The 14,838-nt window shown below is 45.8% G+C and overlaps 1 protein-coding gene across 4 annotated transcripts in view; it reads right to left on the bottom strand.

The window, feature by feature from the left end:
- The window catches only part of LOC126480916 (uncharacterized), a 331,145-nt gene that overhangs the window by 293,771 nt on the left and 22,536 nt on the right, over positions 1–14,838 (bottom strand). The window lies entirely within an intron of this gene.

Below are 14,838 nucleotides of genomic sequence, written 5' to 3'. Positions count from 1 at the left end.
CCATTTCCTTATAAGGATTTATTATTTAAGTGTGCAGTTCATATTGATAATGAGCTTTAAATGATGATATGACTCCCTGATCCAGTTGCTAAATTAATGTAACAATGTCTTGGGTAAAGGGAGAAACAAAGTTTTTATTTATTCATCATCTGCTTGCAGAACATCTTGCTCTTGCAGTGGGAAAGTGCTCCTAAAAAGCGGAAGAAAAAGCAATGACCAACAGCATGGGGATGCAGAAGGGGTAATGGAAACCACTGCACTGAAGAGACATAAAACGTACCTACAAGGCATTCGGATCTCCAGAAAGGGAATGCCAAGGAGGAGGTTAACCTGAGTAAAAGGTGGAATAACCAGCATCAGTACGACATTCTATGAGGCATACAACATGGAACATCACAAGTTGGAACATAGGCTCAATCTAGATATCATATGGGTCAGTGAAGTGAAATGGAAAGAAGACAAGGATTTCCAGTCAGAAGAATATAGGGTAAGAATGGCAGCAGAAAATGTTAAAACAGGGGCAAGATTTGTTATGAACAGAAGATAGGGCAGACAGTGACTACTTTGAACAGTTCAGTGATAGGTTCATTACCATCAGATTCAACAGCAAACTTATGCAAACAACAATAGCTCAGGTGTACCACCCAATGTGGTAAGCAGAAGATGAAAAGATGGAGAAACTATATGAGTGTTCTGAGCAGGTAATTCAGTATGTAAAAGGAGATGAAAATCTAATAATCATGGGGCACTGGATTGCAGGTGTAGGAGGAGGAACAGAAGAAAGAGTTATGAGAGAATATGGGCTTGGTAACAGGAACGAGAGAGAAAAGGGCTAACTGAGTTCTGCAAATAAATTTCAGATAGTAATAGCAAATGCACTGTTCAATAATCACAAGAGGAGGAGATATACAATGAGGTGACAAAAGTCGTGGGATACCTCCCTACATTGTCAGACCTCCATTTACCGAGTGTAGTGCAGTAATGGACTCAACAAGCCGCTGGAAGTCCCCTGCAGAAATAGTGTGCCATATTGTCTCTATAGCAGTCCGTAAGTGTGAAAATGTCACCAATGCAGGATTTTGTGCACAAACTAACCTCTCAATTATGTCCCATAAATGTTTGATGTGATTCATGTTAGGTTATCTGAGTGGCCATACTACATGCTCGGACTGTTCAAAATGTTCTTCAAACAATTGTGGCCCAGTGATATGGTGCATTGTCATCCATCACTGTTCGGGAACATGACTTCCATGAATGGTTGCAAATGGGCTCCAAGTAACTCAACATCCAGAGGTCCTAGTCCAAACCACGTATATACAGCCCACACAATTATGGAGCAACCACCAGCTTGCACAGTGACTTGTTGACGACTTGGGTCCATGGCTTCATGGGATCTGCGTCACACTAACACTAGCATCACCTCTACCCAGCTGAAACTGCAGCTCATCTGACAAGGCCATATTTTCCAGTTGTCTAGGGTCCAACTGATATGGTCACAAGCCCAGGAGAGAAGCTGCAGGTGATGATGTGCTGTTAGCAAGGGCATTTGTGTCGGTCATCTGCTGCCATAGCCCATTAATGTCAAATTTTGCTGCACTGTCCTCACGAATATGTTTGTTGTACATCTCACTCTGATTTCAATTGTTATTTCAAGCAGTGTTGCTTATCTGTTACCACTGACAACTCTACACACATGCAGCTGCTCTGTCGTTAAGTGAAGGCTGTTGGCCACTGCATTGTCTGTGGTGAAAGGTACTGCCTGAAATGTGGTATTCTTGGGACACTCTTGACACTGCGGATCACAGAGTATTGAATTCCCTAACAATTTCCAAAATGGAATGTTCCACATGTTTAGCTCCAACTACCATTCTGTGTTCAAAGTCTGTTAATTCCTGTACTGCAGCTGTAAAATGTTGGAGACCTCTTCCCATGAATCATCTGAGTGCAAATGATAGCTCTGCCAATGCACTACCTTTTTATACTTTTTGTATGTGATACTACCACCATCTGTACATGTGAATATCGCTATCACATTACTTTTGTCACCCTAGTGTACTTGGAAAGGACCTGGAGACGCAAGAAGATTCCAGCAGGATTACATTACGGTCAGACAGCGATTGGATTGTGAAGTGTCCCCAGCAAGTCAGGTCACAATTTAAGGAGTACAATGAAAGCAATCATCCAGAAGAATCAGTGTGGAAGGAAGTGGGATACTAAAGTACTGAGGAATGATGGAGATGTATTTGGAGTTTGCTAAGAACGTGGATACTGCAATAAGGAATACCAGAGTAGACAGTTCAGTTGAAAAGGAGTGGACGTCTCTATAAAGGGCAGTCACAGATGTTGGACAAACAAACATAGGTGCAAGGATGGTAACTGCGAAGAAACCCTGTGTAGCAGAAGAAATACTTCAATTGATCGCTGAAAGGAGGAAGTACAAAAATGTGCAGGTTGGTTGGTTTAAAAGAGGGGGGGAGGTGGCGGGACCAAACTGCTAGGACTTCGGTCCCTTGTTCCGATTAAAATAATTCCACAAGGATGAGAGTAAAATAATCAAGACATACAAAACATAGCTGCAAGGAAGGAGAAAAGAATGACACAAGGGCAACAAATACTAAAATGGACAAAATCGGACATGAAAACCATGGAGAGACGCAAGAAACATGTAGAAGAGATCAAAACAAGAGAGCAGATTACCATGGCTGGCTGACCATGAGAATAAAAAGGAGAAGCCAGCCACTCTGCAACACATTAAAACCTCCATCCTAAAAGCACTAGGGTGGAAGACACAGAGGGACAAATGACATGCGCTAAAACTTAGATCAAATGATTAAACCCACCCTCACGAATAAAACATAAAACTAAAGCCGCTGTTAAAGTATTGTCACCCAACACTGAAGGTAGGGTGCTGGGAAAGTTAAAAGTCTACCGCAGAGCGGCTAAAAGTGGGCAGTCCAGCAAGAGGTGGACGACCGTCATTTGTGAGCCACAGCGACACCGAGGTGGGTCCTCATGATGGAGGCAGTAACCTCGCGTTAGCCAAGTGTGGCCAATGCGGAGCAGGCAGAGGACAACCAATTCCATGCGAGAGGACCACATGGAAGACTTCCACACATTCATAGTCTCCTTAATGACACGCAGTTTGTTGTGCATACTGTTCTGCCATTTTGTCTCTCAAAGCCGAAAAACCCTGCGGCATAAGACAGAACGCAGGTCAGTTTCGGAGATGCTCATCTACAGAAGCCTGATGCCAAGTTCGTTGCCTGGGATTCTGACGTGTCCCGGGGTCCACACAAACACCACTGAATACCGGGACCGTTCCAAGGCATAGATGGACTCCTGAATGGATGCTACAAAAGGATTGGGAGGGTAGCACTGGTCGATAGCTTGTAGGTTGTTCAAGGAGTCAGTACACAGGAGAAATGACTCACCAGGGCATGAGCGGACGTGCTCAAGAGCACGAGATATGGCCGCCACCTCTGCAGTGAGAACACTGCAGCCATCTGGCAAAGAGTGCTGTTCAATATGTCTTGCATGAATGTACGCAAAGCCTTTGTGACCATCAGCCATTGAGCCATCAGTGTAAACCACTTCATGGCCCTGGTACATGTCGAGAATCGAGAGGAAGTGATAGCGGAGAGCCGCAGGTTTAATGGAGTCCTTAAAGCCATGCGAAAGGAGGAGAAGAATCTGCGGCCTAGGTGTACACCATGGAGGCATATGTGAATGGACCTCTATGTGAATGGACCTCAAGAAGAGGTGGTAATGGGGAGGACTCCAGTTCAGATAAAAGGGAGCGGACATGAACTGCAATCGTAAGCTCTGACCTGGGCCGCCGATGCCGGAGATGAACCGCCATTGGTGGGAAAAGGAGACGGTAATTTGGATGCGCAGGAGAACTACGAACGTGTCGAATGTCACTGGCGAGCAGTTGTGCACACCTAACCTTCAATGGATGAATTCCGGTCTCCACCAGGACCTGGTCACCGGACTCGTTCTAAAAGCTCCCATCGCTAGGCGAACTCCACAGTGGTGCACTGGGTCAAGTAAACGCAATATTGAGGGTGCCGCCAAACCGTAAACCAGACTCCCACAGTCAAGGCGGGATTGAACAAGGGCTGTGTAGAGCTACAGTAGTGTAGAACGATCTGCACCCTAGTTTGTGTTGCTCAGGCAGCAGAGAGCATTGAGGTGCTGCCAGCATTTCCTCTTATGGTGACGAAGGTGAGGTAACCAAGTCAATCAGGTGTCGAAAACCAGTCCTAAGAATTGATATGTCTCCAATACAGTGAGTGGATCATCATTACGGTAAAGTTCTGGTTCTGGATGAATGGTGCGATGCAGGCAGAAATGCAGGACACACGACTTCACAGCTGAAAACTGGAAGCCATTGGCTAGAGCCCATGACTGCACCTTGTGAGTGGCTCCCTGTAGGTACCGCTCAGCAACACCAGTACCGGAGGAGCGGTACGAAATGCAGAAGTCATCCGCACACAGAGAAGGTGAGACCGACGACCCGACAACTGCTGCTATATCGTTAATGGCCACTAAAAATAGAGACGCACTCAATACAGAGCCCTGCGGAATGCCATTCTCCTGAATACAGGGGGAACTATGGGAGGCACTGACTTGGACACGTACAGTACGGAGTGACAGGAAGTTTTGGATAAAAACTGGGAGCAGGCTCCAGAGACCCCAGTCATACAACATGGCAAGAATATGATGTCGCCAGGTCATATCGTATGCTTTAAGTAAGTCAAAAAAGATGGCAACCAGATGCTGGCGTATGGAAAAGGCTGTTCGGATGGCAGACTCAAGGGACACAACAAGATTATCAGTGGTAGAGCGACCCTGGTGGAAGCTGCCCTGACATGGAGCCAGTAGGCCACAAGACTCCAGGACTCACCCAACTGCCGACACACCATACGTTCCAGCAGCTTACAAAGAAAGTTGGTAAAGCTGTGGGCCAGTACCTATCCACATAAAGTGGGTTTTGACCGGGTTTGAGCACCAGAATGATGGTGCTCTCCCGCCATTGCGATGGAAAGATGCCATCGCATCAGATCTGGTTGAAGATGACAAGATGTCACTTGTAGTCAGGTGAGAGATGTTTAATCACCTGACTGTGGATCCGATCGAACCCAGGGGCCGTGTCGGAGCAATGTGCAAGGGCACTAAGGAGCTCCCACTCTGTAAATGAGGTGTTATAGGGTTCACTGTTGCGTGTAGTGAATGAGAGAACTTTCCATTCCATTCATCGTTTGGGGGTGCAAAAGGCTGGGGGTAGTTCTCCGACGCAGAGGCTCTAGCATAGTGCTCAGCAAAGTGCTTGGCAATTATGTTTGCATTGGTAGATAAAATACCATTGATATTTATCCCAGGGGCACCTGTTGGGGTCTGGCGCCCAAAGAGATGTCTGATCTTCGTCCAGACTTAGGAAGGTGATGTATGGCACCCAACTGTCGACACGTACCTCTCCCAACGCTCCTGTTTCCGTCGTTTTATAAGCCGGCGAACGGGGGGCACGGAGCTGCTTAAAGGCTATTAGGTGCTCTAGTGAAGGGTGCCACTTATGTCGCTGTAGAGCTTGCCGATATCTGTAATTGCCTCAGTGACTTCCGGCTACCACCAAGGGACTGTCTTTCGCTGGGGGCACCCTAAAGAACGAGGAATTGATCACTGTAGTGAGCTGCTCAACAACAACATTGATGGCACCATGTAGGGGAGATTCAGTGGTCACAGCAGAGGTGAAGGCTTCCCAGTCTGCCTTGTTTAAAGCCCATCTGGGTAGGCACCTGTGGGCATGATGCTGGGGGAGTGACAGGAAGATGGGAAACTGGTCACCACCACACAGGTCGTCATGTGCTCTCCAGTGGATAGATGGGAGAAGGCCAGGGCTGCGAACCGAGAGATCAATGGCCAAATGTGTACCATGTGCCACACTGAAATGTGTGGGGGCACCTGTATTTAAAAGGCAGAGGTCGTGTTGTGACAGTAAATTTTCGACGTCCCTACCATGGCCAGTAAGTATGGCGCCATCCCACAAGGGATTATGCATGTTAAAATCTCCCAAAAGTAGGACAGGTTTAGGGAGTTGATCAATCAGTGCAGCCAATACGTTCAGGGCTACTGCACCATCTTGAGGAAGATATACATTGCAGACAGTTATTTCCTGCATCGTCCTCATCCCAACAGCCACAGCTTCAAGAGGGGTTTGAAGGGTCACAGGTTCACTACATACTGAGTTCAGGACATGGACACAAACTCCACCTGACACTCTACTATAGTCACTACGGTTCCTGTAATCCCTTACAGTCATGGAGGGCAGGGGTCTGCATTGCCAGGAACCAGGTCTCCTGGAGGGCATTGTAGAAAGCAGGTGTAAAGCGTAACAGTTTCCGTAGCTCAGCCAGGTGGTGGAAAAAACCACTGCAATTCCACTGGAGGATATTACGTGATCGTGAGACTGGGAAGGCATGAAACACTCAATGGGGCAGTCTATGCCTCAGGGTCACCTGCTGCCACCAGATGAGTACCTGTGCGATCAACATCCATTGTGTCTGAGGGCCCAGTAAGATTTACGTCCTCAGTGGACACCAGAATCTCCACCTCATCCTCAGACACAGAGCTTGTAGGTAGTGGTGGTGTGGGTGCCACTGCAGTGCCTTGGTTATTGGGGTCTTTTTCTTTTTAGGTTTCTTTCGCTGCTCCTAAGGTTTGTTCGGCTGGGAGGGCTTCACTAATTCAGTTTCAGGGACTGAGGAGGACCGTGAAGCTCTACGACCAGCTACCTGTGGTTGCTTCAGCCATTGGCGGATGTCAGCTTTGCTACTGGTAGGAATCTGGGAAGGCAGTGACCCAAGTGATCCCTTCCCTGGCAAGAGGAGCTGAAGAAGACTTATGCTTCTCCAGCTGAGAAGTGGGTACTGATGTCCCCGATGGTTGGTGGGGTGTTGCTCCTGAAGTAGGTTGTGCAGGAGCAACAGGGAGGGAAGTGCCCCCCAACATCAAGGGGGCAGGTGGAGTCTGATGGCTCTGAGAGCCAACTGTATGCAGCGGAACGGAAGATCAGAACTGTTGTCGTAGCAGCGGCATAGGTTGACATCTTATGCACAGGATGTACCCTCTCATATTTTCTCTCAGCTCAGTGTTTGTCAGTTGGTCCAGGGTCTTGTATTTCATTATTTTTCTTTCTTTCTGGAGAACCCTGCAGTCTAGTGAGCTAGGTGAATGCTGCTCTCCGCAGTAAACACAGATGGGTTGGTTGGTTTGTTTGGGGGAAGAGACCAAACAGCGTGGTCATCAGTCTCATCGAATTAGAGAAGGATGGGGAAGAAAATCGGCCGTGCCCTTTTTAAAGGAACCATCCTGGCATTTACCTGGAGTGATTTAGGGAAATCACGGAAAACCTAAATCAGGATGGCTGGACGCGGGATTGAACCATCGTTGTCCCGAATGAGAAAGACACAGATGGGAGGTAGCGCACAGGGAGTATTGGGATGTGAAGGACGTCCACAATCCCAACAAGTGACGCTGGAAGAACAGCAGAAAGACATATGGTCAAACTTCCAGCACTTGAAGTGCCGCATCAGGGGAGGGATATATGGCTTTACATCACAGCAGCAGACTATCACCTTGACCTTCTCGGAAAATGTGTCACCCTCGAAGGCCAAGATGAAGGCACCAGTGGCAACCTGATTATCCCTCGGACCCTACAGGCATCGGCAAAGCAATCCCTGTGTGGTCAGGGAGCTACAACCAACAGGGTACATGGCGGCCCCACCATAACGGTCTGGCTACCGTGCTGGATATCAGGTGCAAACGAGCTAAGAAGTCCATTATCGTCAACAGCGCAGAAATCGATACTGCACGGGGGATGGAGGGAAATGCACCCAGGAGGGTGACCTCACTCAACACCTGGAGAATGAGCAGAAGTGCAGATCCACGTTGACGAAGGATGCAAGAGGTCTCAGCACATGATGGAGACCACTACGCACCACGTAAGGCGCTCTTCCCTAATTGGCTCGCTCTTTGGGAAAATTTTGAAAAATTGAGGTCAAACCCTACAGGAGACCATCACATAAAGGCTGAAATGTGAGAGACTTCTTTTAGTTGCCTCTTACGACATGCAGGAATACCTAGGGCCTATTCTAGCCCCCAGACCTGCAGGGGGAAAATGTGCAGGGGGAGACACGAATACAGCAATATAAATTCCTTGGGAATGAAATAAATAGGAAGCACAGGGCAGCTAAGGCAGGAAAGAAAAAGGAATGACTGTCAGGAGGGCTACTTCAGCATACAGCAAAGTCAAAACAACCTTCAGTGATATTAAAAGCAAGGGTGGTAACATTAAAGGTGCAATGGGAATCCCACTATGAAGTGCAGAGGGAACGGTGGGTATCTGGAAAGAGTACATTGAAGGCCTCTATGAGAGGGAGGACTTGTCTGATGACATGACAGAACAAGGAATTGGGAGTCAATATTGAAGACAAAGGGGATGCAGAATTACAGTCAGCATTTAAGAAGTCTCAAAAGACTTGAAATCAAATAAGGCAGAAGGGATAGATAGAATTCTACTGGAATTTCTAAAATCACTGGTGGAAGTGGCAACCAAACAACTATTTGTGTTGATGTGTAGAACCTACGTGACTGCAACGTACCATCAGACTTTTCAAAAAATGTCTTCCACACAATTTCGAAGCTAACAAGGGCAAATAAGAGTGAGGACTATCGAACAATCAGCTTAATAACTCATGCATCCAAGGTGCTGACAAGAATTATACACAGAAGAATGGAAAGGACTAGTGAGAATCTGAAAGATGACAATCAGTTTAGCTTTAGGATAGTGCACTTGGTAACAGAAGCCAGGCTGAAGAAAACCAAGGCATGCTAATAGGATTTATCAACCTAGAAAAAGCATTCAAAAAAAGACAGGTAGCATAACATATGTACAAGTACTAGAGAGGGATGCAGTATTTCGCACTTAATGTTCAAACCATACACCGAAGAAGTAATGACAGTAACGAAAGAAAAGTTCAAGAGCAGGATTAAAATTCAGAACCAAAGGATCTCAATGATAAGACTCAGTGACGACATTGCAATCCTCAGTGAAAGTGATTAGGGCTTATGGAACCCGATGACTGGAATGGATTTTCTAATGAGTACAGAATCTGGATTGAGAGTAAACCGTAGAAGGATGAAAGTAACAAAAGTAGCAGAAATGAGAGTAGCGAGAAACTTAAAATCAAGAATGGTGACCATGAAGTAGGCGAAGTTAAGGAATTATTCTACTTTCGAAGCAAAAAACTCATTATGGACAAAGCAAGGATGACACAAAAAGAAGACTTGTACAGGCAATCAGGGCATTCCTGGTCAAGAGAAGTCTACTGGAATCAAACAATTTAAGGAAGAAATTTCTGTGAATATATATTTGCAGCACAGCATTCACAGGAAGTGGGAAAACTGGAACAGAAGATAATCTAAGCATGTGAGATGTGGTGCTCCAGATAACGTTGAAAATTAGGTGGACTGATAAGATAAGGGATGAGGAGGTTCTCCGGAGGATCAGTGGAAAACAGAGCAAATGGAAAACAATCACAAGAAGGATGAAGTGATAGGACATGTGTTACAACATGTGGGAATAACCTACATGCTACTAGCTTGGGAGCTGCTGAGGGTAAGAAGTATAAGGGAAGAAGGACACTAGAATATATCCAACAAATAACTGAGGACAGAGGGTGCACGTTTCCTGCCCTGCGATGAAGTGGTTAGCGCAGGAGAGGAATTTGTGGTGGGCCGCATCAAACCAGTCAAATTCAGTATCTCATATAATAACATTATGGAAATGAAAGTTGCTACTCATGATATAGCGGAGATGCTGAGTCGCAGATAGGCTCAACAACAAAGTATCATGTGAGGAGGTAGAGATTACAGCTGCTATGCCCAGACTTAAGAAAATTATGACAAGAATGCCAACAGAGCCCAGAAGGACTGTAAGGGAGGAGGATTGCTGGTTTACAAAGACAGTGCATGAGGCACTGGATATGCTGCTCAAGATCCCATGCACTCTGGCAGATAATCAGTAACTAAAGCAGATTCAGTGGGCGGTAAGAATGTTTCAACCACAAAATTCACCAAGTCCTGAGGAATCTTTTTAGTTCAAATGCAACAAGAATGAGAGGTCATTCAAGCAGCTAGAGTCATTGCTTACGCTTGGATGTTGTCTTTATCCCAAACCCAAACAGAAGTGATCATACCAAGACTAAGGACATAAGACCAAACAGATTGTCTTCCTTTCTTCTAAAGACATCAGAAAAAACTGATTGAAGAGCATGTTTCAGAAAGAAGGTTAATGATGGTTCCTCTACATGAAAACCAACAAGCACAACCATCAGGCAAATCATGCGATACACCTTGTCAACGTGTTGGGAATGTGGAAAGAGATCTACATTCACAGGAAATTGTTCTCTGCATGTTCCTGGGTACTGAGGGGGCTTTTAGCAACACTACCTTCAAATCCACGGTTACAGTTGTAGAAAAGCATAGCATTTAGAGCGCTAATGCAGGTGGATAAAGAGCATGGTAAGTAAACAAAAGATATGAGGCAACATGATGAATGAGAAAATGGAGATCAACACAGACAGAGGGTGTCCCCACTATTGCAGAACCCAGTGGTAAATGCCAGAGATTACTTTTGCAAAGGAGACACAGATGATTTAATTAGTTGGTTTAATGATCAAAGGGTCCAAAATGCGAAATCATCAGTCCATCCTACCTGGAACAGGCTATTCAACAAAACTACATACCAAAGAAGGGCCTAGTGCGCAAAACCCAAGGAAAGAAAATGCCAAAGTCATTGAAGGTCAAAAAATTTAGAGAAAGGAGCAACGAAGAAGAAAAGGGGGGGAAAGAAGAAAGGCAGGTGATTGCTCCATCCAGGGAGCAGCTGGAGGCCCTCAAAGGCAGACAGTGCAATGGGGGGATACCTCCCCCACCCCCCTGCCACTTATCAGAGACAGTGCACCCAATAATAGACAGAAAAGACTAGTGACATGGACAGGGCGAGAGAAGCACAGGACAACAGAAGAAGAACACCAAGTACAACAGAACACGCAAGAAGGGGAACATGAGCTAAAGGACAGGTAGGGAGAGGGCGATGGCAGACCACCAAGCACAGACAGCCATTGGCTAGTTGGGGCAAAGGAGACAAAACAGGGCATTTTGCCAACACCTCAATGGGCCCACAAGGCTGAGGTGCCCTCCTTTAGAGAGACCGATAAAAACTCCCTTCACGAATAACCTGTATAACCAGCTCAGTTGCTGAGGCGTCATCTATTAACTCCAGGGGTATCAAGTCTAGAAGATGAAAAGTCCACTGCAGGGCAGCTAGGTTAGGGCAGTGCAGCAAAATGTCAACCACAAAAATGGGCACCACAATGAGAGTGGGACGGATTCTCATGCCAGAGATAACCACGAGTCAGCAAAATACGGCAAACGCAAAGAATGATGAAGTTCTCATGAGAGGTCCGCATGGAGGACCTTCACAAATTCATGGTCTCCTTCATTGCCTGTAGTTTGTTTGCCAAGTCAGAGTGTGCCATTCTGTACTCCAAATCCCCAGAACTTGAGGACATAATACTGATCAAAGGTCTGGTTCTCTAATACCAATCCCAAGAGGCAGCTTTTCGGTACCAAACTGTCCAGCCTGACAGTGAATTCATTCCCTGGAACCCCAATGTGTTCCAGTGTCCAGACACAGACCACTGAGTGTCCACATTGTTCGAGGGCAAAAAGGGAGTCCTGGATAGTCACGACCAAGGGATGGTGATGGTAACACTGGTCAAGAGCTTGTTAACTGTTCAAGGAGTCACTACAGAAGAGGAAGGACTCACCAGTACAGGAATGGATTTGCTCAAGAGCAAGAGAGATGGCTAACAACTCCACAGTGAAAACACTGCACCCACGCAGCAAGGATTGACATTAATTACATCTTGCATGAATATAATCAAAGCCAGTGTGAACAGTAACCATCGACCCATCAGTATACACTACTTTTGAAACCAAAAACATGCTGAGAATGGAGAAGAATTGGTGGTGGAGGACTTCCGGTGAAGCCAAGTATTTCGGACCTTTTAATAGGTCAAGGCAAAGCTGTGTACCTTGGATGCACCAGAGATGTACATGAGTGGGTCCAGAGAAGAGGTTCTAGAGGGGAAAGCTGGAGTTCCTGGGAAAAAAGGGAGGGACTGGATGTGGATGGCAATCTTAACTACAGACCTAGGCTGCCGCTGCGGGAGGGGGATCCTCGTATCAGCAGCAGATGCGTAACACATAAGTGATTGGTGCAGAAGATGCTAGGAGACTGATCACGGGTCTAGTCCAAAAGTTTCCAGCTACCAGTCGTACCTCACAATGGTGTGTAAGGTCCAACATCTGTAATGTTGCAGGTTCAGCATCTGTACCATCGAAGGTGATGCCAAGTTGTATGCAAGACTCCCATAATGTAGATGGGACTGGACCAATGCTTTGGAGCTGCAAGAGAGTAGAGTAGTCTGTGTATCAATTGGTATTGCATTAGTTGACAAAGATGGGATTTCATTTCAATAGGGCATCAAAGACTAGTCCAAAAAATGCTGAGAATCCACTACATTGATGGACCAGCCATAAAGATACAGATTTAGATGGGGATGCACTGAGTGGCGACAACAGAATGCATAACACAGGTGTCAGCAGCTGAAATGTGGAAGCTTCGAGTGAGAGCCCAAGACTGCACTGATCATACTGCTCCCTGCAGTCTGTTCAGCAATGCACATCACAGATGAACAAAAGTACCTGCAAAAGCCTTCAGCATAGAAAGATGGGGCACCATAGGTCACACAGCTGCCACCAGACCACTGACAGCCACCAAAAAGAGACACTCAAAACAGAAACGTATTGAGCCCTATTCACCTGCAAATGAGAGCTGCTATGGGAGGCGCCAACATGTACCTGACAAGTGCGACATGAAAGAAAGTTCTGGATAAAAACTGGGAGTGAGCCACTGAGACCCCACTCATGTAAGGTGGAAAAGATGTAGTGGTGCCATGTGGTATCATAAGCTTTATGCAGATCAAAGAATACTGCAACAAAGTGTTGATGCCTGGCAAAAGTTGTTCGAGTAGCAGACTCCAGGTGGAATAAATTATTTGTAGCATAGCAGCATTGTCAAACATCACTCTGGGTCAAAACCAAAAGGTCCCGGGATTCAAGGATCCAATACTGCATTCGACTCATTGTACCCTTCAAGTAACTTGCAGACGACATTGGTTAATTGATCAGACAATAGCTGCGCATCTGAAGAGGCAGTTTACCTGATTTCATAATGGGGATAGCAACACTTTCTTGCCACTGGGAAAGAAATTTCCCATCACGCCAGGGATGGTTAAAAAGGGCAAGGATATGACACTGGCTAGCTACCAATAAGTGTTGAAACATTTGGTTATGCACCCAGACCTGTCCAGGAGTCATGGCAGGGAAGAGAGCATAGGCTCCAGTGAATTCCTACTCTCTAAATGGGGCGTTACAAGGCTCCTGACAAAGGGGAACGAAGGAACAAGGGAATCATTCCAGATAGTGATTGAGAAGATGGGACGTGGTTGGAGGGTGGACTAATATTGACGCCTGGGCAAAATGCTCAGTGGTAGAGTCTGGGCTGGTAAGGATAAAAGCAGTCAGGGAAATTCCCCGGACACGTGTACAAGGATAGCAGTCAAATATGCACCTGATATTTGTCCATAGATGTGAAGAGGGAGTGTGTAGCCCTATGGCAGCATCATGTTGTTCCCAATAAATCCGTTTCTGGCATTTAAGAAGATAATGGGGCTGGGCACGAAGCCATTTGAATATCAGAAAGTGGGAAGAGATGGATGCCATTTGTAGCATTGGAGTCCACAACGGCAGTTTTTAACAGCCTCAGAAGTTTTGAGGGTCCACCAAGAGTCAGTTTTCCGTTGGGGAGAAACAGAGGAAGAGGGAATCGTGGAAGCAGCTGCTGAACGGATGGCGTTGTCAATCTCTGTACCTATTGTTAGCTAGGATTTCTTCTGATTTAATATTACTGTGGAAATATTTGTCACAGCATAACAGTACAACTATTTTCAACTATTTTGTGGTCTCAAACAGTGGCCGTACCATTTGACAACTTTCATTTGTGTTATCGACTCAGTAGAAGTGGATAAGCAGTTAACCACAGAATCTCCATAACAAAATGTTGTGTGCAAAGTATAGCCCAAAATAAATTAGATTTAGGCTGAAGATTTGTGCACTTAACCAAAACTTAGGCTGATGCATAATCTCATAGCATTTTTGTTTTGCATGGTAGTACTCCGGTTACTACAGGCTTGTTTGTCAATTGTCATTTTTTATCGTAGTTCACTGTTGTAATCTGATTTTACATATTGTTATCTGGAGTTTGTGAATGGAGCTGTGGATGCTAGAAAAAGGAGTATCAAGCGGAGAAACTGGAACATTTCTGACATATTCTTGTGTTTGAGATCAATAGGTGTGACAGCAGCAGAGGCAACCAGAAATATTTGTGCCATGTATAGAGATAATGCCACTGGAGAGAGCACAGCAAGAAAATGGTTTTCTCATTTTAAGGAGGATCGTTTTGACATTGGTGACTCTTCACATTCAGGAAGAGCTTCAGGATTTGATGAAGATTGTTTAAACACATTAATCAAAAATGACCCACATCAGTGTACTCGAGAACTTGTACATGTGATGAACTGTTCTCATTCCACCATTGTGCGACATTTGTGTGCTATGGGGAACGTTCAAAAATTGGGTGTATGGGTATTG

Source organism: Schistocerca serialis, chromosome 1 (assembly GCF_023864345.2).
Source record: "Schistocerca serialis cubense isolate TAMUIC-IGC-003099 chromosome 1, iqSchSeri2.2, whole genome shotgun sequence".
Lineage (NCBI taxonomy): Eukaryota > Metazoa > Arthropoda > Insecta > Orthoptera > Acrididae > Schistocerca > Schistocerca serialis.
The sequence above is the reverse complement of the archived record's forward strand: the minus strand, read 5'-3'. Positions and strand labels throughout refer to the sequence as shown.